This window comes from Lichenostomus cassidix, chromosome W, assembly GCF_008360975.1.
Source record: "Lichenostomus cassidix isolate B80296 chromosome W, HeHo_3.0, whole genome shotgun sequence".
NCBI lineage: Eukaryota > Metazoa > Chordata > Aves > Passeriformes > Meliphagidae > Lichenostomus > Lichenostomus cassidix.
In genome coordinates this window covers 4,272,800-4,297,402 of record NC_139510.1, presented here as the reverse complement: position 1 = coordinate 4,297,402, position 24,603 = coordinate 4,272,800, and the positions used below count along the sequence as shown (strand labels likewise).

The 24,603-nt window shown below is 45.0% G+C and overlaps 1 long non-coding RNA gene and 1 pseudogene across 1 annotated transcript in view; both read left to right on the top strand.

Annotated features, from left to right (window-relative positions):
- LOC146425341 (uncharacterized) overlaps positions 1 to 24,603 on the top strand; it is a 413,168-nt gene that overhangs the window by 380,620 nt on the left and 7,945 nt on the right. The gene's annotated exons all lie outside the window — the stretch shown is intronic.
- On the top strand, positions 11,862 to 13,026 carry LOC146425342 (endogenous retrovirus group K member 113 Gag polyprotein-like; annotated as a pseudogene).

The following is a 24,603-nucleotide window of genomic DNA, read 5'->3' as shown; positions in this document are numbered from 1 at the left end:
CAAAGTCAGATACAACCTAACACCCTGTTGGGGTGGTGGTAGCAGTCTAACTGAAGTAGTCCAGTTGAAGCGGTGATCCTGCGAAGGTCTAGTCTCCAGCTGAAGATCCAGTGGTAGCTCTTGTCCTCTGGGAACCCAGTAGACAGGGCTAGCTCAGGCAGTTCCAAGGCCAGGTTATATCCACGTGGGAACACCTGGCTCCTCCCTCCTGGGCAGAGCATCCCACAATGGGATAAGTCCATGAGTCACACGGTGGGTCCCTGATGGCCCATTGCCTGTCATGCGGGGTGGGTCATTAGCAGGTGATAGCAGCTAACGGCCCATAGCTGGTGGTAATAGAATACTTAAATACATCTATATTGCAACCTAGGACAAGGACAAACAGCAATAGGCATGATATATAGGGTTTCCAACACTGATATTCTCCAGGCCTTGGCATTCCCAGCTGCAAGGTCACTTGAGCAAATCTACCATCCTCCTGTCTTGCATGGGAGAGAGGAGTTTTATGTGTTTGTGCAGTTTGACAGACTTTAAGATAGCTAGTTCCCCAAGACTTAGTCCCGTTCGCAAGATTCTTTGATATCTGGCCGATTTGTCTAAAAATACCATTTATTTGACACAGAACATAACAAACATACAAACATAGAACAGATTGACACACATAGACACACAATGAATACATAATTGCAACACTATGGTAGCTAAAAATGCAATTATGGGGTAAAACCTTGCTTGAACTATAAAAATAGTTAAAAATTGCAAGAAATGCTTGCTTGAACTATAATGCAAGTTAAGAGATGCTTGCTTGAGCTAGCTGAAATGCAAGTTAAGAAAGGTACCTATAAGTTAGCCGGAATAATACAATTTAGGAAACTCAATGATCTCACCAAATCCAGTTTTTGGAGCTGGAGATACATCAGCGTCCTCACTCAATCCCAGGGAAGTAACCACAGGGCTGCGTCCAGACCTGGGGAGAGGCTTACTTCACGCTCTTATGTCCATGTAGAAAGCTTCTACCTTTCTGAGATTTCATGAGCTTTTTATAGGATAAAAGTGTGTATTTGTAGACACTGAAAATTTTCTCACATTCTCTCTGCATTCCACAGGGGAGTGTCTTTTCAGACTTTCAGTCGCCAGCACTAGGTAGCCCTTGATTAGGCTATCAACCTAATCTGAGCCATCCATTTCCTGGGACCGATCAGGGAGAGAGAGAAGGGGGAGGGGGGTGTCCTGCCACACCTCCTCACCATTCTTCTGCTTTTAACCCTTTCCTCCCAACAGGCTGGGACACCTTCCACTAGACCAGGCTGCTCAAAGCCCCATACAACATGGCCTTGAACACTTCCAGGGATGGGACAGCCCACAGCTTCTGCAGGCAACCTGTTCCAGTGCCTCACCACCCTCAGAGTCAAGAATTTCTTCCTAATATCTAATTTAAATCTACTTTCTTTTAGTTTGAAGCAGTTCCCCCTTGTCCTATCACTACATTCTCTTGTCCAGAGTCCCTCTCCAGCTCTCCTGTAGCCCCTTTAGGTACTGGAAGGTGCTCTAAGGTCTCCTCAGAACCTTTTCTTCTCCAGGCTGAACAGCCCCAACTCTCTCAGCCTGTCCTCATAGGAGAGGTGCTCCATCTTTCAACACCATCCATGTGAATCAATAGGGCTGTAAAGGAAAAAAAGGGATGATTTATCCCATGCCAAGACTTTTCCTCTATTATCAAGACTACCACTTAAGATGCCTTAGAGTGGTCCCTCTTTTCAGATTGTGCTAAAGATCAGGTTCATTGGAGTGTCACTAGCTAGGGAGTAAATGTCTTTCCAGGATTAAGTTAGACACAACAGGAGCAAAGCAGAAGAAAATGGTTTTCTGCATTGCTGTTTTGACATGCTGTGAGAGACTGGAGGGATTGCTGGCTTGAAACATTTCTTCGAGTGCGTGTGTGGGGGAAGAGGCAGATCAGGCCTTGCTTTTAGTGAGGCAATGTACTGCCCCGTACACCCCACCCACCGGGCCTGTATCCCAGCTCCATAGTGGCTGCCAATCACTGGCACACTGGAGGCAATGCTCCACACCCAGCCTCTGGAGCCCCTTCACCAGCTCCTGAGTGGCCAAATGATGGGGAGTCCCACCTGGGAGAAAGGCTCAGGAATGCCAAGGGGTATTTAAAGCAGAACATGAGGCAAGCATGTGTCTTGACCCTTCCTCTTCTTAGAATTTCTATCAGCTGAACACCACTGCAACCAGGAGTGGAAGCTGTATTTGTTATTTTCTATATCTTTTCTGTCTTTCTCTCTTTCTCTTTCTTCTTCTAATTCCCTTTTCTCAGAATTTTTGAGTAACTTAAAATTGGACAAGCTTGGAGTTTGCTAAGTTTAATAGGCTAAGTTAATACTTTGTGGTGTTTTATGTTGATTGAATGCTGCTCTAAACCTTTTGCCAAAGTTCTCTGATTTTCTGAAGTTGCCAGTAAAGTTCTTTTGTTGTTTTGACCTCTTGAAAATATCTTGTTGGTATTTTTCCCATGTGTCTAACTCAGAGTACATGAACAACCGTAAGCCCTTTTTAAAAGTCTCATTGAGTAAGTTTTTTGGGGCCTTACAAGTGCCACTTTGGGAATTTTGTTAACTGTGCTAAAACCCTCACCAGTGCTGGCTGGAGTGTTTGCTGGGAGTGCCCTGAGACTCCTGTTACCTGGTTGGTTTATAGCTCTCTTGAAACATTAATATGGTGTCATCTCCTGTCTGTCTGCAGCACATGGTGAAGGTTCCTGATCACTCATTTGGAAGCAATACACACAGGAGATAAATGGCAAAGAGCTGAATTTAAACATTTAAACCCATCAAAAGTCTTATAGCTTTTTTGCATTGGTTGTAGGATTGAATTCTGTGGGATTTGGTTATGAGGATGGGATGGAGACGAGAGATCTCTGAAGTCAGGTTTTAGAGCATGGGGGTTTATTGTGAAAGAGCGTGGGTATAGGAGACCTGCCAGGAGCCGCACGACGCAGCTCAAAGCAGGTCAGAGAAGCCAGAGAGAGAGAGAGAGAGAGAGATGCAAGAGCCAAGAGCGATGTAAGAGAGCAAGCTGCCATTTACAATACAATAAATCATCTTCTGTGTTGAATATTCTAATTCTCATTAACCAATCTGGAACAAGCTACAAATCCTACAACATTTACATACAACCTATAAGAATCATCGCATTACCATACAGGGTTATATTTTAAACTCTAAAAACTGTTGGAAAACGCAGTTTTCCAGCAAAATTTATGCTAATAAACCTGAGCAGGGCCTCAGCATAGCCAGGCCTCAGTGAAAGTTGTTTTGAAGAGCTGACGCCTGAGAACCACAGCTGTGTTTCTGAGCTGTGGGAAGAATGTCATGAGAAAGATTAGGGAGTCAGAAGTGTTATGAGAAAAGAATAAGGGAGTTAACAGGAGGATCCCTGAATGTGTGAGAGCAGACTGCAGGTGTGTGTGTAACTATGAATAGTAACTTCTGTAACAGTATATAAGTTTCTCGTTTGGTGAAATAAAATGGAGCTTACTTTATATCTCATATTGAGACTGCCGTGAGTTCCCTCTCGTCGCGATGTTAAAAAACTGCTTTTTGGACCCTCTGCCAAGCAGGCGGGGTCTGCTTTTACCCTTGGACCTGCCTGCTGGCAGAGGGTATTGTTTCATCAAGGAGATTACTTTCAGTCGGCTATACCATTGTTTTCTAGTTGTTCAGTAACTCAGAGCTTGTTTTCAGCATCTTTTGCCAGGTAATCATAAAGGCAATTATAAGGCTTTCCTATTTCATCTTCCCCGACATTGGTCAAGCTTTTTATGTGGTGCTTAACCCTTGCTGTTATAAATTATATAAAAGTTAGTGTGATAAGTCAGAAACTTTTTGAGGTGACTTAAATTTGGTGATTTTGAATGTTAACAAATTATGTTTTCAGTGAGCACCCTAGTAGTAAAACAGTATGGGTAGTTTTTTATCTTAAGAGTGTATGACTACCATGGTAAATCTTGCAGGATTTATGATGGTGCAATTTATTCCATGCTGGGCCTCTAGGATTTCTCATTTTTAATGAATAAGAATAAATAGGAACCACACAGCCATGGAACATTGCAGTCATCTAAAGAAGGTGGGTTTGAATTACTGACCTGAAAGTCAAATAATGTGTCACATTAGCATTCCACTGAGCTATCCTTGGTCCACTATTCAGGTTGACCATAAAAAACCCATCACTCCTGCCATTACTTACCTTATTTTTATAAAGACACATTTGAAATTGTACATATGTAATAACAACATGTATTATAGCTCTCCTTAAAAGTCTCATTGTCTTTGTCTACATTTCCAAGATAAACCTGCAGACTGTTCAAAGCATATGTTGTGTATGAATCTTTAATCTGAAAGTGATTATTAATTTACTATGGTATGATCACAATATATCCAACATTGATCAGTCTGAAAAAAGGTTTTGTGGCTAGCACAGTTTTTCCCATGAGAGGTTTTCTTGTGTTTTGTAAATAAAGATAAAGTTTGGATGTTTTGGAACAGTGTCCCAGAACTTGGGCAGTGCAGGCCTGGCCAATCAGGCCTGGGGGAAGGCTTCTGACTGACCAATCTGGGTGACTTTTGAGAACTCTATAAATGTGATGAAATCAAAACAATAAAGGTCATTCCTTCTTGCCACTGAGAACCGATGCATTCATTACTCTGCTAGCTGCTCAACAGCGACATCGTTTAATAATAAAATAAATGCATGACTCATTGCTGGAAAATATGAATGCTATCTGATTTATTTTATGCTGTCCTTCGAGCTGAGAGATAATGGGATAGTAAGAGCTGAGCATCTCAGATGTAGCTATTGGAATTTCTAATACAATTTTACCTACTGTTTTAAAGCCCAACATGTTTTTAAGCTGCACAAGAGCCTGAATGGTGCCAGTCTTCTGCCATGAGTGTTTGCAAAACCAGTAGCTATAATCGGTGACCTGAAGGTGAAAAAAGTTATCTGTATTTAATTAAACTCAAATCAGCGTCTTTGATCCCCTTTACTTCCCCTTCCATTCCAGAAGGATTGCTACAGGCTGCAGTACTGGGGCACAGCCACTTTTGGGATTAAGAATGATAGCTGTGTAAGGGCTTTTCTCTGCTAAGAAATGCTGCAGTGGTTTAATCATGAGGTATAACCATTCATTCTGCTGATGCAATGTTGAACGGAACATGTTCCTGTATACTCTGACCACAAGTCAGGAGGGAAGTGGGGAAGATTACACTGAGGATAAGCAGAATAGAATATCAGTTCTTAAAAAAAATAGCAATAAAAATATACATGAAGGCTTGATTGGGATGAGGTTTAACCTACCAAAAGAATCAAGTAAAATGACAGCTACACCAATGGCCAAAATGCTCCTTCCAGTTTAAATATTGGCATCTAGCTAAGTTAGAGCTGTGGTGAAGGGCCTGACCCCAACATAAGCCAAACTGTGTCAGCTCAAGAATGTTGGAGCATACTGGAAGGTGACACTGACATCCTCATCAGTGGAGGAGATGGCACATTGTCACCCAAAGCCGCGGTTGAGTGAAGCCAAAAAAGCTGTCCATGGAGACATGTAGGAGATGGCACATTGTCACCTGGGGTTGGATGAAGCTGTCCATGGAGGCATCTTCCTCGTAAAGCATAATGCAGGTGGCACCTTTGTGGCTTGGTGTAATTGTATGCTCATTATTTGCACAAATCTGCTCTAGTAACAGCAGCAATACAAGGAAGGAGTAGAATCATAGAATCATCTAGGTTGGAAAAGACCTCTAAGATCATCAAGTCCAACCCTTAACCCAGCACTGCCAAGCCCACCATTAAACAATGTCTCTAAGTGCCACACCTACATATTTTCTATGTTTTATACAAGTTTCCATGTTTCCTGGCTCCAAGAATACAAATAACCTGAATGCATAGACATTAAATGCATAACCCTGAAAGCCAAGCAGCCAAGAAATGCCCCTTCAAAGGAGACTGTTCCATTCAGAAGGGTCTTGTACCCTAACGCAAGGAAACAATACTGTGACCTCAAGAAATACGATAAGGTATCCCTTAATTATTAATAGGCAAAGAGGCTTCTTAGCCATTACTGTGCTTGTTCTGATCATGTCACATCATAAAGCTTATTCTTAGTCTTAGCCACAACCTTATAAATAATAAAATGGGTTGTGTTTTATCTTACCCCAATGATCATTGTAATGTGGCTTTTATCTGAGAATTTGTCAAGCTCTTGACACAGTCAACATTAAGAAGTGGATAAAATAAAGAGCACAGTAAAAGTAGGCTCAGCTCTTCCCCAAAACACACGCTTACCAAGAACGAATACAGTGGGTTTACAGTGTATATACTGGTTTGGGAGGGAATAAATTAGAAAATTAGAAAATTGGAAAATTGAGGTTGCAGCATGCCTATCCAGTTAGGATGGGCTTTGTTGGCGCATCTGATGTGCTCTAATTCTGGGAGTGCTTTGCTTAAAGATGAAAAACTGGGCTTTCATGAAAACTATATTGTCTAGCCTGTAAGTTCCAGCAGGAAAAGGTATCTACGTGGATGGGCAATACAGTCTATGTGCTGAGGTTTTGCAGTTGTAGTCTTAGAGGCTGAAGTGGGATAGATGGGTGACACATTGCTGTTGAGTTTGCAGGGTTTTGCACTCTCATTGCCACAGTGATGCTCCTCAGCAATGGTGAAAGGAATAAGGGAGTATCTTTACAAACAAAAGGCTGGTAAGATAAGACCCATACTGAGAGATAGAAGAAACAATGGGAAGGATTTCAATAGGAATTCCACTGATTGACTTGCCCAAAACTGTGTTAATAAACTACAAGAACAGAGACATAAGAAAAAGAAGAAAGGGAGGATATGTATTAAGGGGGTCTGCATTAGGCCTTCCAGGAAGACTGTACCTCTCAAGTACCTCAGCCAATGGGGAAAGAGAGAGAGAACTTGGGGCCGGGAAAATAAAATAAAAGAGGCTGTGTCCTCTAGCAGTTTGAGAGACCCCATGGGAAATGCCCATGACCTCTCCTTTCATTCATGAATAAAGTTACAGGACTCCTCTGTCTCCTTCTTGGACATAAACCTCTGGTATTTGTGGATTAATTTTCCTGACAATGGGAAAGCCAAGGCACAAAGGTAATGACCTACCCCAAAGTACAGAAGAACCTGTAGCAAAACTGGAAGTGGCCTCCTGGACCCCAGTGGCCCACCCACAGGTCCTAGACATGCTTCCCTCCTCGCTTCCTGGAGGAAGAGCATTTTTCTCCTGCAAACCTCTACATACATAAAGGCTTTGAGAATTAAATGGCAAAAGTCAGTTTGCAATAAAATTTGGTTCCTGAAAACATATCAAAGACTGTGTTTATTCTTATCGTCTTTACAAAGGATTGTCCTGCTAAGGAGCTGAAAACTGCAATAAACAGGGCTGTTTGTGCGCAAGCAAAAAAACTTTTGTTTGTTGCTGTTGAGGCGGTCTTGACACATACGTATAGACGACAACGACTCAGTCCATGGAGGAAAAAGAGACGATTTTATTACTACAGAGCTTCTTTTATACTATTTTATAGCATGCGTGCTACATGTCCATTGGCTCCTAACTTACTACATTTCTAACTCATTGGCTACCCATAGTTAGAACACTATCTTTAAAACAACAACCTCTTTCAAACTGGTGCAGATTTCCCTCTGGGTTGTTTTTGTTTCTTGTTCGCGTTGACACCAAGATTCTCACGGGTATGAGCGGATTGTTTCAATTTTGTGTCTGTGAACTGAAGCAGACTAGTTGTCAGTTCCCACATTTATGGAGCTGCTAAAAATGACAGTTTTCCTTAAAATCTTTGTGCTTTGTAAAGGACTCACATGTTTAGTCTTTGTTAACAGGCAAATTGAGAGTGACCATTGGTAAAAGGTTTGAATACAATATGCTAATATCGCATTCAGTTAAAAGAAGAAATTGTAAATTATCTTTTTATCCCATAAATATTTTCTTTCAGGTCTAACAGTTCAGTTCCTTTCATTATTATTTTCACCAGACATCTTTCTTCAGTGTTTACATGGGCTGCATGTTTGCAAATAGACGTGCAAACCTTCCCTCATTGGACTTCAGTTTCTTGTTGCAGAATTTCCGAGCTGAAGTTCAAATATGTGGAGGAGGAGAAGTCTGAAGAGTTCTTCATCCCCTATGTTTGGTCCTTGGTCTACAACTCTGCTGTGGCCCTGTACTGGAACCCACGTGACATCCAGGTCTTCACTATGGACTCCATCTGAAGGAGATGCCCCAGCCAAGCCACCTCAACTCCATCTTCTTACAGAAAATGAAAGTCTGCACTATGTTAATACATGACCCCTTCCAGTTTGCAACCTCTGACCCCAAAGCTTATGGAGAATGAAGCTTGCCGCTATTGTACAGCCCTGTCGCTGTTGAGGTGGATGCAGCACTAACGTATAGATGACAACGACTCAGTCCATGGAGGAAAAAGAGCTGATGATACTTTATTACTACAGAGTTTCTCTTATACTATTTTATAGCATGTGCGCAACATGTCCATTGGCTCCTAACTTACTACATTTCTAACTCATTGGCTACCTATAGTTAGAACACTATCTTAACAACAACAACCTCCTTCAAACAGGTACAAATTTCTCTCTGGGTTGTTTTTATTTCTTGTTTGTGTAGACACCAAGATTCTCAAGGGTATGAATGGATTGTGTCTATTCAGTGCCTATGAGCTGAGGCAGTGAGCTGAGGTAGGCTAGTTGTTAGTTCCCACACAGCCCAATGTCACCATTTTGGAAGCAGATTTCTATTGACACACTGGCAACAGACTGGCATGAGGAAATTTTGGAGGTTAGGATTTTTTCGTTCTTTCTCTTGGGGAATTTTCTCCCATTTGTTGCTAAGAGATGATAACAACTGCTTCTTAAAAGACAAAAGAAGTGGCCAAAGTGGGGGGAAGGGTGCAGCTACACTCTCGTAGCTGAGGGGTTTTCTCTTGGAGGGGCAGAGATACCGCGAGGTTTTGAGCTGGGGAGAAGGGGCTGGGTGTAGCTCCTAACTCTCTCTCTCTCACTCTCGGGGTCTCAGGATCGTACTGCCGCTACGGCAGGAGGGTTCACTGCCACTGTGGAGTCCAGCCCATTGCTGTTTTCTCCTACCGTGAGTGAAGCTTTTGCTCGTAAAAGCAGCTATTGAACTGGGACCCTATTAACACCTGATCTGACTAGAAAGGATCCTCACCATCTACTCGGGTGCCTCAGGGGAAAACCCGGGACCCTGAGCCCCTCCCCCTCCGAGGGAGCTTCTACTGGCTGCATTTGGAAGCCGGGCTGCCACTGCCCAGCCCTGCCATTTTTCTGCCACTGCTCCGGGTTTTTCGCTACACTGTAACCCAGCACTTCGTGCCTGCCAGGACACCCCGCAGCTCCTGCTACAGCTGCAGAGTTTCTGCTACCTTTTGTTTGCTACCCCAGGTGTGCCTGCCCCTGCTGTTCCAGACTCTGCTCCGGGATTCCTGCTACAGCCCATCTCGCCATCTAGAGGGGCACTGGGATTGGCTGCCCCCTGTGAGGTTGTAAAGGAAGCCCCTTTTCTATCTCTCCTGCCAGCGTGCCCACCATTACCGTGTGAAGAGGTGACTGAGCTCGCACCACAGCGCCCCCTGCTGCCGCGGGGGAATCATCGCACCTGCCCTGCCTGGCCAGGAGCCCAACAGCGCCCCTGCTGGGTTTCTGCTTCTGTTTGTTGTTATTGCCATTGTTGTTTCTTTGCCTTATTATACATATACATACTAGTAAAGAGCTGTTATTCCTTTTCCCAATCTTTGCCTGAAAGCCCCTTAATTTCAAAGTTATAATAATTAGGAGGGATGGGGGTCATATTTTCCATTCCAAGGGAGGTTCCCTCCTTCCTTGGCAGACACCTGTCTTTCAAAGCAAGACAGGAAGTGACAGCTTGTAAGCAACCTCATATTTATAGTGCTATAACCTGGAGCTTGTTGATAAAAATTAGGCTTGACACATGGGGCATGATGTTACTACCAACCACAAACCTGATTGTTCTTTTAACTTAACAGGGTAAAATGAGGAAAGAGATTGTGGATTTTGTTTTGGAAGCAGCATTTGTATTTTTGTTTCTTTCAAGCAAGGAAGCTTCATTGGGTCAGGCTTTCTATGGTCTGTTGAATTTGGCCATGGGTTGTTTTCACTCCCAGCCCTTCATTTCAGTGGCACTGTTAAGGCTGCAGTCCTTAATCTGGTGTCTACACTGTTATTCGAGTGAACTAAGCAAGCAGTGTCTTAATCGGATTAGCTCCCAGGCTTGATTTAGGTATCTGTGATAGGATTTTCAATAGCAAGTCTTTTTGTTGTTGTTTGACTAGCAAATACTCTCTAGAGGGCTAGAAACATCAGCTTTCAGAGTCAAGTCCCTTACAGGCTTATTTTACCATGCTTCTATGCAAAAGTCATTCCTGGAAATTGAACATGTAGGGAAGAAAAAAAAGATGTCCAAAGAAAGTAGTTATAGGTTGTAAAATAGACCAGTGTCCTGTAAAACTGTGCATGATGGTGACAGTGTGTTGTGGAAAGCTGGCTTCTAGAGAAGGGACATGCAGATGTAGATAGATTGCTTCTTAACAAGCCGCTTCTTAACAATAGCCATATTCAGCCAACTATTAATTAGATACTTTCGTCCAATCAGCGATCTAAGGTCACCACGACTTTCTGCAACATAGGAGTCGTGGGGGCCGTCTAGAATGCGTTAATTGGTAACAAATATGTAGAAATCAGGCACTATAGGTAAACACAGATACATGTTAAGGCAAGTAGCCAAACTTAGGGCGTGGAAGTATATAACCAATAGTATTGTATGATTACAGAATATGCATGAGTTAGTTAACTACACTATAAAACTGTATGCTGTAAATCAATAAACTGAAGCTTGTGGTAAATTCATATTGGATTGTCAAGCCTCCGTTTCTCAGCATAATGGTGACCCCGACGTCCAAGGGTCTCGCACCCCTTTTGGCTGGATCCATCTGGGAGATGATTTAACCACGGCTGAGAAGGCATCTGGCTCCGATCACCCCGGAAGGGTCAAAGCAGTGGGGGCGCACGCACAGGACGACCTTTATCAGAACGGGATCTGGACACTGCCGGACTTGTGAGGTGAAAATCTCGCACCAGACAAGAGAAGTGGCCGAAAACCTCGGAGGGTGAAAAGTGAGTGCGCAGTTCCGCGAATTGGAATGGAGAGGCAAGCCACTTCTGACCTGTTATTATGCTTTTTAGAAAAGCGGGGGATAAAGGTTAAGGAAATAAAGAGTGATTTAGTGGCGTTGACAGCATGGGGGTTGGCTAAAGGTTGTTTTATTGACCCTAACAGCATTTTTGACCATGATGAATGGCAGAAAGTAGGAGATAAGTTGAGGGATGCTATTCTTGAAGATGATAAGGTTGGAAAAAAACTAGGCAAAGTGTGGAAGATAGTTAGTAATGCTCTGGATCAGTATCAGGCAGAACAGAGGGTGGCTAGGGCTGCTTCTGAGCGGCTGAGTCCACCTCCTCCGTCTACCTCAGGGCAAGGTAACGAGCGATCGTGGCCGCTCCCCCCATTAACAAACACAGTACATATTCCCCCTACTAATCCATTTGCTGAGCCCTCTGAGGATGCGGTGAAGCCTTCCGCTCCGATCGAGTCTTCTGACCCAGTATCTCACAGGGCAGTTTTTCAGTCACCTGGCTTGTGGGGCCCCGATCTCCCACTTACTGGGAGTCTGGCTGCTCCCGGTGGGGTCAGGCTGGGGTCTGTGAATCAGCGTGAAGCTATGTGGAAGCTGATTGCTGCACAGGCGGCACAGGAGGGGGAATTAGAGGCTGCCACTGACATGCTGAGTGCATTCCCAGTAGTTTTCGAACCGAATGCCGGGGGGGTTTACTGCTAGTATTTCACCTTTAGATTGGAAATTATTATCACAGTTACGAGCTACTGTTAGTGAGTTTGGAGTTACGGGGGAACCCAGTAAACAAATGTTAGATTATATCTGGGGGTCAGGACTTCTGCTCCCCTGTGATATTAAAAGCATTATTAAATTGATACTTACTCAACATCAACAATTGCTGTTCAATGCTCATTGGCAGGCATTCTGCCAGGAGTCGGTGGGTCTAAATCGCCAACAAGGTGACCCACTATATGGGGTTACTCTGGATGAATTGATGGGGTTAGGTCCTTATCTAAGAAGTGAGGCTCAGGCATTCGTGGGACCAGAAAGGATTAGAGAATCTATGGATTTGGCTCGACAAGCTTTGAACAAGTTAAAGGTACCTGGTGGTCTTCCGTCCTACATGTCTATAAAACAGGGACGGGATGAGCCGTTGGGGTCCTTTGTAGATAAGGTATCAACAGCGATCAAAACAGCAGGAACTGCTGAATACATGCAGGGGGCTATATTAAAGCAGTGTATATTACAGAATGGGAATGCTTCAATCCGAAACCTTATAATGACTTTGTCAGGGAATTGGTCTATAGAGGAACTTTTAGAAAGGGCTACTATGATTCCCACAGGCAATCAGGCTATGTTAGTCAGTGCTATTGAGGAACTAGGAAAGGGCTTGAAAGCACAGGCAGAAACCTCTCATAGTCAAGTTCTCGCCGCACTAGCCCCCCTCCGGCAGCCAAGGCCACCTCCAGCAACTCGAAAAACAAAGCTCCATTGTTTTCACTGTGGACAGCCAGGGCACTTACGGCAAAACTGCACTGCTGGAGCAGTATGGTGTTCTCATTGCCAGACCCCGTCACACAGCTCTGCAGCTTGTCGGAGACCCCAGGGAAACGGGAATCGGAGCGCGAAAGGGGGCTGCGCTATGACACAAATAGTAGCACCCGCCCAATTTCAGCCGCCTTACAACCAACCAATCCAGCCTCCTTACAGCCAGTTACCTGGCAACCAACCACCGTCAGGAGCCTCGGGGTGGACCTGGCAACCGCAGTAGATGTTACCTTGGTGGATAACTCCCCCAAGCGGATACCTACTGGAATTACAGGACCAATTATAATCAAAGGGCAAGCTGTTGGTGCACTTTTGATCGGGCGTTCATCTGCAACCATGAAAGGACTGGACATTTTAACTGGATTAATCTATGCTGATTTTCAGGGTACAATTGACATTATGGCTCGGACATTTCATCCACCTATTCATATTCCTGCTGGATCTAAAATTGCTCAAGTCGTCCCTATACCACAGTTACTTCAAAGTCCATCTGGCCGGCCTCATCGAGGAGCAGGAGGTTTTGGCTCCACAGGCCCTGCGGTTATGCTAACAGTGGATTTGAAGCAACGTCCACAAAAACGGATATCTTTGGAATATTCTGGCCATCGGATACAATTATCAGCACTTTTGGATACTGGAGCTGATGTCACGGTACTGGATGAAAACAAATGGCCTGCTCACTGGCCAGCATATGCATCTGGAGCTACTGTTTCTGGTGTAGGAGGTATCACCATGGCTCGTCGGTCACCACGTTTAAAAATTACCATCGATGACAAAGTTGTGGACTGTGTGGTACAGTTGTTACCACTTCCCCCAGGAGTAAATGCTTTAGTAGGCCATGATGTTTTGGCCCAAATGGGAGTTGTATTAACATCGGAATCGCATTTCTAGAGGGGGCCATTGCATGGGCTTTCCCCATCCGTCTCACCTGGATTACAAATGAACCTATATGGATGGAGCAATGGCCTCTGAAAAAGGAAAGTCTGGAACAAGCACACTCCTTGATACAAGAACAATTCCAACAGGGACACTTGCGTTTATCTACTGGTCCATGGAATACTCCAATTTTTGTTATAAAGAAAAAATCTGGAAAATATAGACTGCTCCATGATCTGCGTGCTGTAAATGAACAGATGCAACCTATGGGAACCTTACAACCAGGGCTCCCCAATCCCAGCATGCTACCAGATGAATGGTTTCTACTTGTTGTGGACTTAAAAGACTGTTTTTTCACCATTGGACTACATCCAGATGACATGCAGCGTTTTGCTTTTACGCTACCCTCAATTAACCGTGAGGCACCTGCACAACGTTTTGAATGGACTGTATTACCACAGGGAATGCGGAACTCACCGACACTTTGTCAACTCTATGTGGATGCTGCTCTCAGGCCTCTTCGGACGGCCTGGCCAGAAGTAATCATCTATCACTACATGGATGATATATTACTGGCACAGAGCGCACCTTTTACCGCAGATCAGTTACATACCCTGACTAATCACTTGTGTGCTCAGGGCCTTACAATCACCCCTGAAAAGGTACAGAACACATCACCATGGCTATATTTGGGATGGACTATAACAGACCATCAGGTTCGTCCTCAAAAACTGCAGATTCACACAAACATCCAAACCCTACATGATGCTCAGAAACTGATGGGTGAGTTACAATGGCTTTGTCCTGTCATTGGTATTCCTAATGAACTGTTAAATGTCCTGCGGCCTCTACTGAAAGGCACTGAGCCAGCTACAAAAGTCACCCTCTCTACAGCACAGCAGGCGGCGATCCAGACTATCTCAGAACGTGTTGTACAAAATCATACATCGCGTCGTCTACTTGATGTGCCACTAAATATCACTGTGCTAACTGGCCCTCAATACCTTTTGGGTGCCATCACTCAGCATAAAAAGAAAACGGGGCAAAATACCCCTACTACAAATGAGGATTACAATGTTTTGGTGCTGGAATGGTTAGCACCACCCCTTCAACCACGAAAAACGATTCAGGAAAACATAATTACAATGGCAAATCTTATCAAACGTGGCCACCAAAGGATAAGGGAGATCCAAGGAACATCGCCAGGGGAAATACAAGTACCACTGAAGCTGGATGACCTGAACTGGTACTTACAAAATTCTATGGATCTTCAGGCAGCGTTGCTGGAAGAGGGAACCCTCATCAGTATCCGACCTCTCCAGCCTTCTACGCTGGCATGGATGTCTAATCACCGATGGCTAATAAAGCCATTGCGGTCATCCTCTCCGCTTTCAGGAGCAGTGACTGTCTATACAGATGCTGGCAAACGCTCCCGTAAAGCTGCTGCGACGTGGATGGAGGAGAAGCAATGGCGACACAAAATTATTCCTGCAACATCGGAGGACTCTTTACAAACCTTGGAACTATCAGCAGTGGTCTGGGTCTTTACCAACTGGATAGACCAACCTGTTAACATCGTCACAGATTCTCTCTATGTCGCAGACATTGCTAACAGAATTGAGGAAGCAATGGTTAAGGATGTGCAAAAACGCCGACTAGCGGAACTATTGATGGTGCTTCAATGCACCATTGGCCAAAGGACTGACCCATATGCCGTGTTGCATATAAGAAGTCATCAGTGGTCAGAGGGCCTTGGAGAAGGCAATGCCAGAGCGGACCGAGTGGTAGCGGTGGCGGAAGCTCCAGTATCTTCCTTTGAGAGGGCCCGCCACGCACATATGAACTTTCATCAAAATGCAAGGGGTCTCCATAAGGGTTTTGGAATTCCACTGGCAGAAGCCAGGGCCATAGTGCGGGCCTGCCCTATTTGTAGTTTTCATAACCAGGGTGTTGGTTTGGGTATGGGAGTGAACCCCAAGGGGTTACAAGCTAATGAGTTATGGCAGATGGATGTAACACATTTCCCTGAATTCGGTAGATTAAAATATGTCCATGTTTGCATTGACACATACAGCCACATGATATGGGCAACACTACAGCCCCGCAAAAGAGCCCGGGATGTTATAAGGCACCTTACTAGTTGCTTTGCCGTATTGGGCAAACCCAAAGCTATCAAAACAGACAATGGACCAGCTTATTGTAGTGCCTTGGTGAAAAAATACATGCAACTTTGGGATATAAAACATACTACAGGAATTCCTCACTCCCCAACGGGGCAGGCAATGGTAGAATGAGCAAATGCAACAATAAAGGGTTACCTGGCAAAACATAAGGAGGTCTCAGATAGTAGAGAAAGGCTTTCTAAAACCCTGTTTGTACTAAATCATCTGTGTATATTTGGAGATCAGGATTTACCACCTATCTTAATTCATCACAAGGGAGTGGCACAGCCACCGGTACCACGCATGAAGGTCCTATATAAGGACCCCAAAACAGGCATCTGGGAGGGTCCAGTAGAGGTCATATATTCTGGCAGAGGTTATTTTTGTGTATCTTCCTCCACAGGCCCCCTTTGGGTTCCTAGCCGCTGGGTGAAGCCTGCACTTGATCAACCTGGCACGGCTACAGGTGCCCCCGATACCGCCGATCGATGAAACACCACGACTGATCTGGCTTCTACATTGTGCCCTTGATCCTATCTTGCGGCGAGCTGGGGTTCCAGTCGAGCGTTGGCAAACTTTATTAGAATTAAGAGATATTATAAATAGATTAGGCTCTGTACGCCCTTACCTGAATAGATACCCTTGTAGAAATTGTGCTAAGCTGTGGTGTCAGGCATGGTTACTTATTAAGTGTGGTATTTGTAAGAAACGGTGGTGGGTCCATCAAGAAGTGTATAATACTTGCTGTTTGGCTTGCATTAATACATGCATAACTCGAATTGACTTTGCACATAACAGGCTGCAACAAGCTTTAGCCGCATTTACAGGGCTGCCTGATTGGCAAGGTTTGCAATTGTTTGAATCTGAAGAGCAAAAATTTATAGCCTGGTTACGTTGGGAGGCCCAAGATGCAGTAAATTGGGCAACATCAAACTCTGGGTCTCAAATTTTGAGAGCAGTGTGCACCGATCAGGCTTTAGAAAGGATCCCAAAGTATTGGGTTATCAGAGAACATGAATGGGAACGCACTAAAAGGCGTTTTGCTCCTGTACATACTGTGCATGTTAGGGGTTGTTCTGGCAGATGCTACCGATGCAAACGCCAAAAATCCCCTCCATTCAATTGAGCCCAGGAAAAATTTGTGGGTCACCTGGGCAAATCAAACATGTAGTAGTGCTTTTTGCCTTGCGCTTGCATCAGCCACTAACCCTTTTCGCACATGCTTACTTGGTATCCCAGGCTTTGATAATACTAGCTTTGCACGGTTTTCAACTAACAACTGCTCACGAGCTGCCAATGTTAGCCATTGTACTGCTCTCTTGTTGTCGGGTCTTAATACCTCATTGCCATGGGATCCTCAGGAGTTGGATCTCTTGGGGAGCCGAGCTCTTAATGCAAGTGGCAATGAAACAGGCTGCATAACTTTTGGTAGCCCCATAGTGATTCCTAACAGCACCTGGTTGACTCCCCATACAACAGAATATGCTAACATCTCTGCCCAATGTGGTCCACATGGAAGTTATGGCCGGGGCAGTGGTTATATACAAATTTGGGCCAATAAAAGTGCCCTTGCCCTTCCATCAGGTGTATTTCTCATTTGTGGAGACCGTGCATGGCGGGGAGTTCTGAAAGGTGCTTATGGGGGACCATGTTATTTGGGCAAACTCACTTTACTTGCCATGAATAAAACCACTGCAGCCAATTTAATGCGGTCTAGAAAGAGACGCAGTCTTACTTTGGATGCAAACTGCAATGATGAAGTAGGCCTATGGAATAAACCGTCTCGGGTTTTTGCTTCCCTTTTACCACACGTGGGCACTGCACATGCATTAAAAACCATAGGGAGATTGGCCTGCTGGGTAAGCAAGCAGTCAAAAGTTACTACAGAAATAATAGAGAAGCTATCCGCAGACATGGATAGCTTAAGGCATTCCATACTGCAGAACTGCGCTGCTATAGATTTTCTGCTGCTTGCTCAGGGGCACGGCTGTGATGAATTTGATGGTATGTGCTGTTTCAACCTTAGCAATCATGGTGAGTCAATACATAAACAACTTCAATGGCTTAAGGAGCATACAGCAAAGATAACAGTGCAAAAGGACGATGGCCTATTCGGAATTCCATGGGGTGACTGGAGTATAACAGGATGGCTTCGCTATATCTTGCAAGTAGGATTAGTGATTTTACTTGTCCTTGTTGGCATAGCTGTTATTCTACCTTGTGCTTTGCAATGTTTGAAAAAATCATTATCACAGACAGTGAATCAGCTTTGGCTCGCACAAACGCGTAAAGAAAACAGGGGAATTGTGGAAAGCTGGCTTCTAGAGAAGGGACATGCAGATGTAGATAGATTGCTTCTTAACAAGCCGCTTCTTAACAATAGCCATATTCAGCCAACTATTAATTAGATACCTTCGTCCAATCAGTGATCTAAGGTCACCACGACTTTCTGCAACATAGGAGTCGTGGGGGCCGTCTAGAATGCGTTAATTGGTAACAAATATGTAGAAATCAGGCACTATAGGTAAACATAGATACATGTTAAGGCAAGTAGCCAAACTTAGGGCGTGGAAGTATATAACCAATAGTATTGTATGATTACAGAATATGCATGAGTTAGTTAACTACACTATAAAATTGTATGCTGTAAATCAATAAACTGCAGCTTGTGGTAAATTCATATTGGATTGTCAAGCCTCCGTTTCTCAGCAGTGTGTCATGGGGATCCTTGGCAAAGTTCTGTGTTGAAAATTCCCTGTTTGCTATTAAAGGTTTTATGGCAGAAGTTATCTGAATTTCAGATAATTTATGGCAGAATTTATCTGAATTCTCTTTTTTGTCATTTTCAAGTGCCCTTTCCTGATATACCTGTTTCTGCAATGGGAAAAACAAAATAGATGGGTGTTATGACATGCCATCCCACTCATACCAGTAGCCAGAGTCAGCAAGAGATGCCCAGAGTCTAGAGAGGGAACACAGTTCAGCAGGAGAGCACCTGAAGGACAGCAACAAGGAATTCCAGCCACTCCAGCAAGGACTTTGGAGTGTTGATAGAGAAGATGCTCTATATATCTCAGCAATGCACACTTGCTGCCCTGAAAGCCAACCCTATCCTCAGCTGCATCAAAAGCATCATGGGCAGCAGGTCGAGGGAGGTGATTCTCCCCATCTGCTTTGGTCTTGTGAGACTCCATCTGGAATAGAGCATCCAGCTCAGGTCCTCAGCACAAGAAAGATATGGACCTATTGGAACCAGCCCAGAGGAGGCCACTAAGTTGATCACAGGGCTGGAACCCCACTCTTATGAAGACAGGCTGAGAGAGTTGGAGCTGTTCAGCATGGAGAAGAGAAGGTGCCAAGGAGACCTTAGAGCACCTTCCAGTACCTAAAGGGGGCTACAAGAAAGCTGGAGAGTGTAGCTGTAGGGGGGCTGGAAGTAGATGATCTTGAAGGTCTCTTCCAATGCAAGCCTGTCGCTGTTGAGCCGCTAGCAGAGTGAGAAGACCCGGGTTCAAAGTGGCATCAAGAAGATTTTATTAATTCCATCTTATATAGACTTTTCAAAGGTCACCCAGATTGGTCAGTTTGAAGCCTCCCCCTAGGCCTGATTGGCCAGGCCTGAACTGTCCACATCCCGAGAAACTGTTTTTAATAACATACAAACTTTATCTTTATTTATAAAACACAGGAAGAAGAAAATGATTCTCACGGGAAAGGTCTGTGCTAGCCACAGCTCCCCCTTTTTATTTAAGAACAGAAGGCATTGCTTGTGAGCCTCAGTGGATCAGCATGAAGGATCTGCTTGGTAATGGCCAGTTACCAAACAGAACCTGGTTGAAACACAAGGGGTCTGTCCGGCAGTGGCCAGCCACCGAACAGAGCCCAAACCAGATGCCGATTAAGATGGTCAAAGAGGCCCCTTGCAATACCCTAGATAGAGCATATATAAAACCTAATTCTACATATAAATCTATAATTCAACAAAACATGCATTCAAAGTCCTTGCTTTCTGACTCCATAAATAAATTTCAGTCTCTGCTTGTGGATGGACCAGCTTCTTGGTCATCATCAGAAGGATCACTTGGTTGGTGTTCTGCATTCTGGTTGTCATTTTGAGGTTGCTGGTTCTGTCTCGGGAGCCGCAGGTCAGGGCGGACGCATTTTGCAGGCAGCCATCGTACCCCAGTATCTGTGGAAACGCAAGCATACCCCCGACCCCAAGCAATAAGCTCATGTGGGCCTTTCCAGGTGTTAGTAAGTAGGTTCCGTACCCATACCTTCGCCCAGGGCAAACGCAACTCGCCTGACGACTGCAATGAGAGAAAATGGTTCAAAATCACAGGATTATTCGAATTTGGTGGCACTGTAAGGTGATTGATTGTGTACAAAGCTTTTTCCAATCGACTCTGTGGTGTTTCCCCATGCATTCCCCCTCTTTGCCTTTCCAAGACACGCTTCAGAGTACCATGAGCGTGTTCAACAATGGCTTGGCCAGTAGGAGAATGCGGAATACCGAATGCGTGGTCTACACGCTGTGGCTAGCACAGGTTTTTCCCACGAGAATTCTTCTTGTATTTTATAAATAAAGATAAAGTTTGGATGTTATTGGAACAGTGTCCCAGAACTTGGACAGTGCAGGCCTGGTCAATCAGGCCTGGGGGAAGGCTTCTGACTGACCAATCTGGGTGACTTTTGAGAACTCTATATATGTGATGAAATCAAAACAATAAAGGTCATTCCTTCTTGCCACTGAGAACTGGTGCTTTCATTACTCTGCTAGCTGCTCAACAGCGACAACACCCCGTAGGTGTAAGAACTGCCGTGTCTTCTGTGAGGCGTAGGCAGGACCATTGTCGGTCTTCACAGTGGCTGGCACCCCCAGGACCGAGAAGGCTAATTTCCAATGGGCAATGGCATCACGACTTTTCTCTCCAGTATGAGCAGTTGCCCACACAGCTGAGGAGAAAGTGTCAATAGACACATGCACATACTTGACTCGGCCAAATTCAGGGATGTGTGTCACATCCGTCTGCCACAACTGTAAGGCCTTTAGACCTCTGGGGTTCACCCCCGATGGCAGAGGAGCAGCGAGTCCGTGGCAGTCAGCACAAGCACTGACAATGTCACGAGCCTCAGTTGGCATCAATTGAAACTGCTTCTGCAGGGTATGTGCACTCTGATGAAAGAAATTGTGCGATGCCTTGGCTTGTGCAATTTTGTCAGGCTGAGGAGCCACCCATGCAGGGTTGGCTAGCATGTCAGCCCTGGCATTGCCTTCTGTTATAAAGCCTGGTAAATTGGTGTGGCTTCGAATGTGCAGAATATAATATGGATGCACTCAAACTTGAATCGCCTTCCACAGGGTTTGCAATAGTGAAAACAGAGTCGCGTTATTGACTTCTTTTAGAAGTGAACAATCCAAATGTTTGGTTATGTCTGCTACATAAGCAGAATCAGTGACCAGATTCAAAGGCACCTGAGAGAACCACTGAAAAGCCATGGCAACTGCTTTCAATCTTTCAATTCAACCAGTTGAGCAGAGCCTGTCTCGTGGCCTTTCAGCACCTGCCACTCAGATCCTTCCTTCCAGGTAACAATGGCCTTTCCTGTTTTCCCAGAACTGTCCGTGAACTGGCACCCGGCTGTTCTTTGGCCGCAACATGAGATTGACTGAATTTGCCAGCTGCAGCAATTTGTGACTGGGCAGATGATAAGTAATCTGCCCTGAAAAATTTTGCAGTGCACTTTGCAAAGGAGCGTTATTAGCAAGACTCCATTCAAAATTGTCCCGTGATACCGGAACAACAATCATTGCAGGATCCACTGCCATCAATTGTAAACACCGATATCGGCATTTAATTATCAGGCAGGCTATCAATTCGAACAATGTGGGTGCTGTCTTTTTTGGCTGATGGGGCAAAAAGACCCATTCCAGGATGTGCAAAGTATCATCCCATTGTTTGTTCCACTGGCCAATGATACCCGTAGGTTGGAGGTCTGGAGCAGTAATGAAAACAGTGATATCAGTAGAGGGATCTACTCAATAAACCTGATGAGCAGAAACAGCTTGCTGCACTTCATTCAGCACTCGTCATGCCTCGGGAGTCAATTGTCGAGGTGAGTTTAGGTCAGAGTCCCCCTTTAAAATATTAAACAGTGGGGAAAGTTGTGCATTGGTCAGTCCCAAATACTGACGTAACCAGTTGATGATGCCTAGCAATTTTTGGGCATCATTCAGAGTCTTAATAGAGTCTGAAAACTGCACCTCTTGATGTTGTATGGTTCGATCCAAAATTTTGACTCCTAAATATTTCCAAGGAGGCTGCTGTTGAATTTTCTCCGGAGCCACTTGCAACCCATAGGAATGCAAGGCATCAAGCAGTCGAGGCTGTAACCTCCACAACTTGTCCTGGGTGGATGCTGCCACCAGGATATCATCCATATAATGGTAGCAGAGTGCCTCAGGAAACTGCTCACAGATTCCGGACAAGGCCTGAACGACATACCATTGACAGATAGTTGGGCTATTTTTCATGCCCTGAGGTAACACTTTCCATTGAAATCTCTTTACAAGCTCAGCATTATTAATTGCAGGCACGGTAAAGGCAAATTTTGGCCTGTCATTGGGGTGCAAAGGGATTGTGAAAAAACAATCCTTCAAATCAACGATCAAGATTTCCCACCCTGTGGGAATCATCGTAGGTGAGGGCATGCCAGGCTGTATGCTCCCCATACTTTCCATCACTGCATTAACTTTTCGGAGATTTTGCAACAGTCTCCATTTCCCCGATTTTTTCTTAATCATGAAAACCGGGGTGTTCAAGGGACTGGTAGAAGACTCAATGTGTCCCTGTTGCAGTTGCTCCTGAACCAGCTGACAAAGGGTGACTAATTTGTCCTTTGGCAGGGGCCACTGTGGTTCCCATATGGGTGTTTTTGTCAGCCATCGCAGAGATAGTGTGGAATATGGTGCGCCCTTGCACACAGTGACCCCTATTAAAAATTTGTCGTGATTCGCACCCCACAAGCTGCCAACACGTCCCATCCCCAGAGGTTAATTGGAGCTGGAGTGACATAAGGCCGAATGGAGGCCATGTGTCCCTCTGCGTCCTTCACCAACACAGGTCGCTTACTCAGTCGGCTCTGTGTGGTTCCTCCTAACCCCATGATATTTGGTCCCACAGGGGATAAAGGCCACGAAGGAGGCCATGAAGTGGAGGAAAGGATCGTTGTATCAGCACCTGTATTGATCAAACCTCAGATCTGAATTCGATGTGGACGTGCTTTTGGCATGATGAGGGTACAAGTCATATGTTGTGACTCATTAGAGATGGCAGCAGCCCAGTAGACCTGCGGAAGTCCCGGCAGTTCAGTGCTGTTACCTCTGCCAACTTGCTGGTCCACCCTGGGAACAGAAGACTCAAAAGGCAACAATTGAGCAATGTGAGTCTTTTAAGGAATGGTGATGGGGGGGTCTGATGTGGAAACCATAGCTTGAACCTGGCCTTTGAAGTCAGCATCTATGACTTCTGGAAGAACAAGGATCCTTTGGCTGGTGGCCTCAGGCCCTGCCACAAGCAGTGCACCAGCCCCCTGATCTAGGGGTCCATACACTTCCAAGGGAATCCTATGGGCATCGCCAGATTCTAGGATGACTGTTGCTGCGGTGTAGGTGTTGACTTGGGCTGAGCCTTTGGTGCCGCCTCCACATTGACCAGATAGGCCTGTGTCGTCACCCTGTTCTGGGGGAACTGTCATGACGGGGTAAATCCCCCTTTTTGCACTCCTCTTCACGTTTCCTGACAGGGGTCAACCATCTGCATGGTACTGCAACCTGCAATAGTCTGAAGTGTGACCTGGCCTACCACACCTCTTACATTGAGGAGTCTCTGTCCCTGAATTTCCCTTTTTCTCCAAATTTTCCTTCTGCTTTGATTTGACTTGTTTCCGTTTGTTCCCAGCTTTGGGCTGGTTTTGTCCCTGATCAGGGGGTTCCCAACCAGGCGACAGAAATGCAGCCAAAATGGATTTCCCATGACTGTCTGCCTGCACTCTGGCACAAGCTTGTACCATGTCTGTGACTGAAGGATCCCCTGGTAGGGCATTGATGATCCTTCTACACTCATCATTGGCATTGTCTCTTGCCAACTGTTTGCACAATATCTGTCTCAGTGTATTATCTTCCACCTGCTTTTCCAAAGTTGCTGCTAGCTTCTCTACAAATGTCAGGAAAAGCTCAGATTGCCCCTGCTGTATCTTTGAGTATCGTGTTTGTGGGGTGATCATCTCTATAGTTTTTACAATGGCTCCCATACCGAGCTGTTGGGCTTGCTCCAGGATCCGAGGATCCCAAGCAGCTTGAACATTGGGGTTAGTGAAATGTCCTCTACCCATGAGGACATCAGCCCCAATCGTGCGCCTAGGGTCCTCAGAAAGCAAGGACATATTGTTCTTTATCCGTTTTTCAACCATCATTTTCCAATCGTCCTCAAAAGCGCTGTATTGCATGGGGTGAAACAATACCTGAGCCAAATATGTAATATCAAATGGAGCAAGCAAATCACTATTTATCACTCTAAGAAGTTGCATGACGCACGGAGTACAGATGCCATGGGTTGCGACCTTGGACGACAAATCGCTTGCCACCTTCCACGCAATGGAGGCATGCCTGCTCTTCTCCTCCGAGTCCAGGCCAGGCACAAACACCGGAAAAGGCTGAGCGCCTCCTTGTAGGAAGCTAGCATCACCCTGACCTGCCGTAG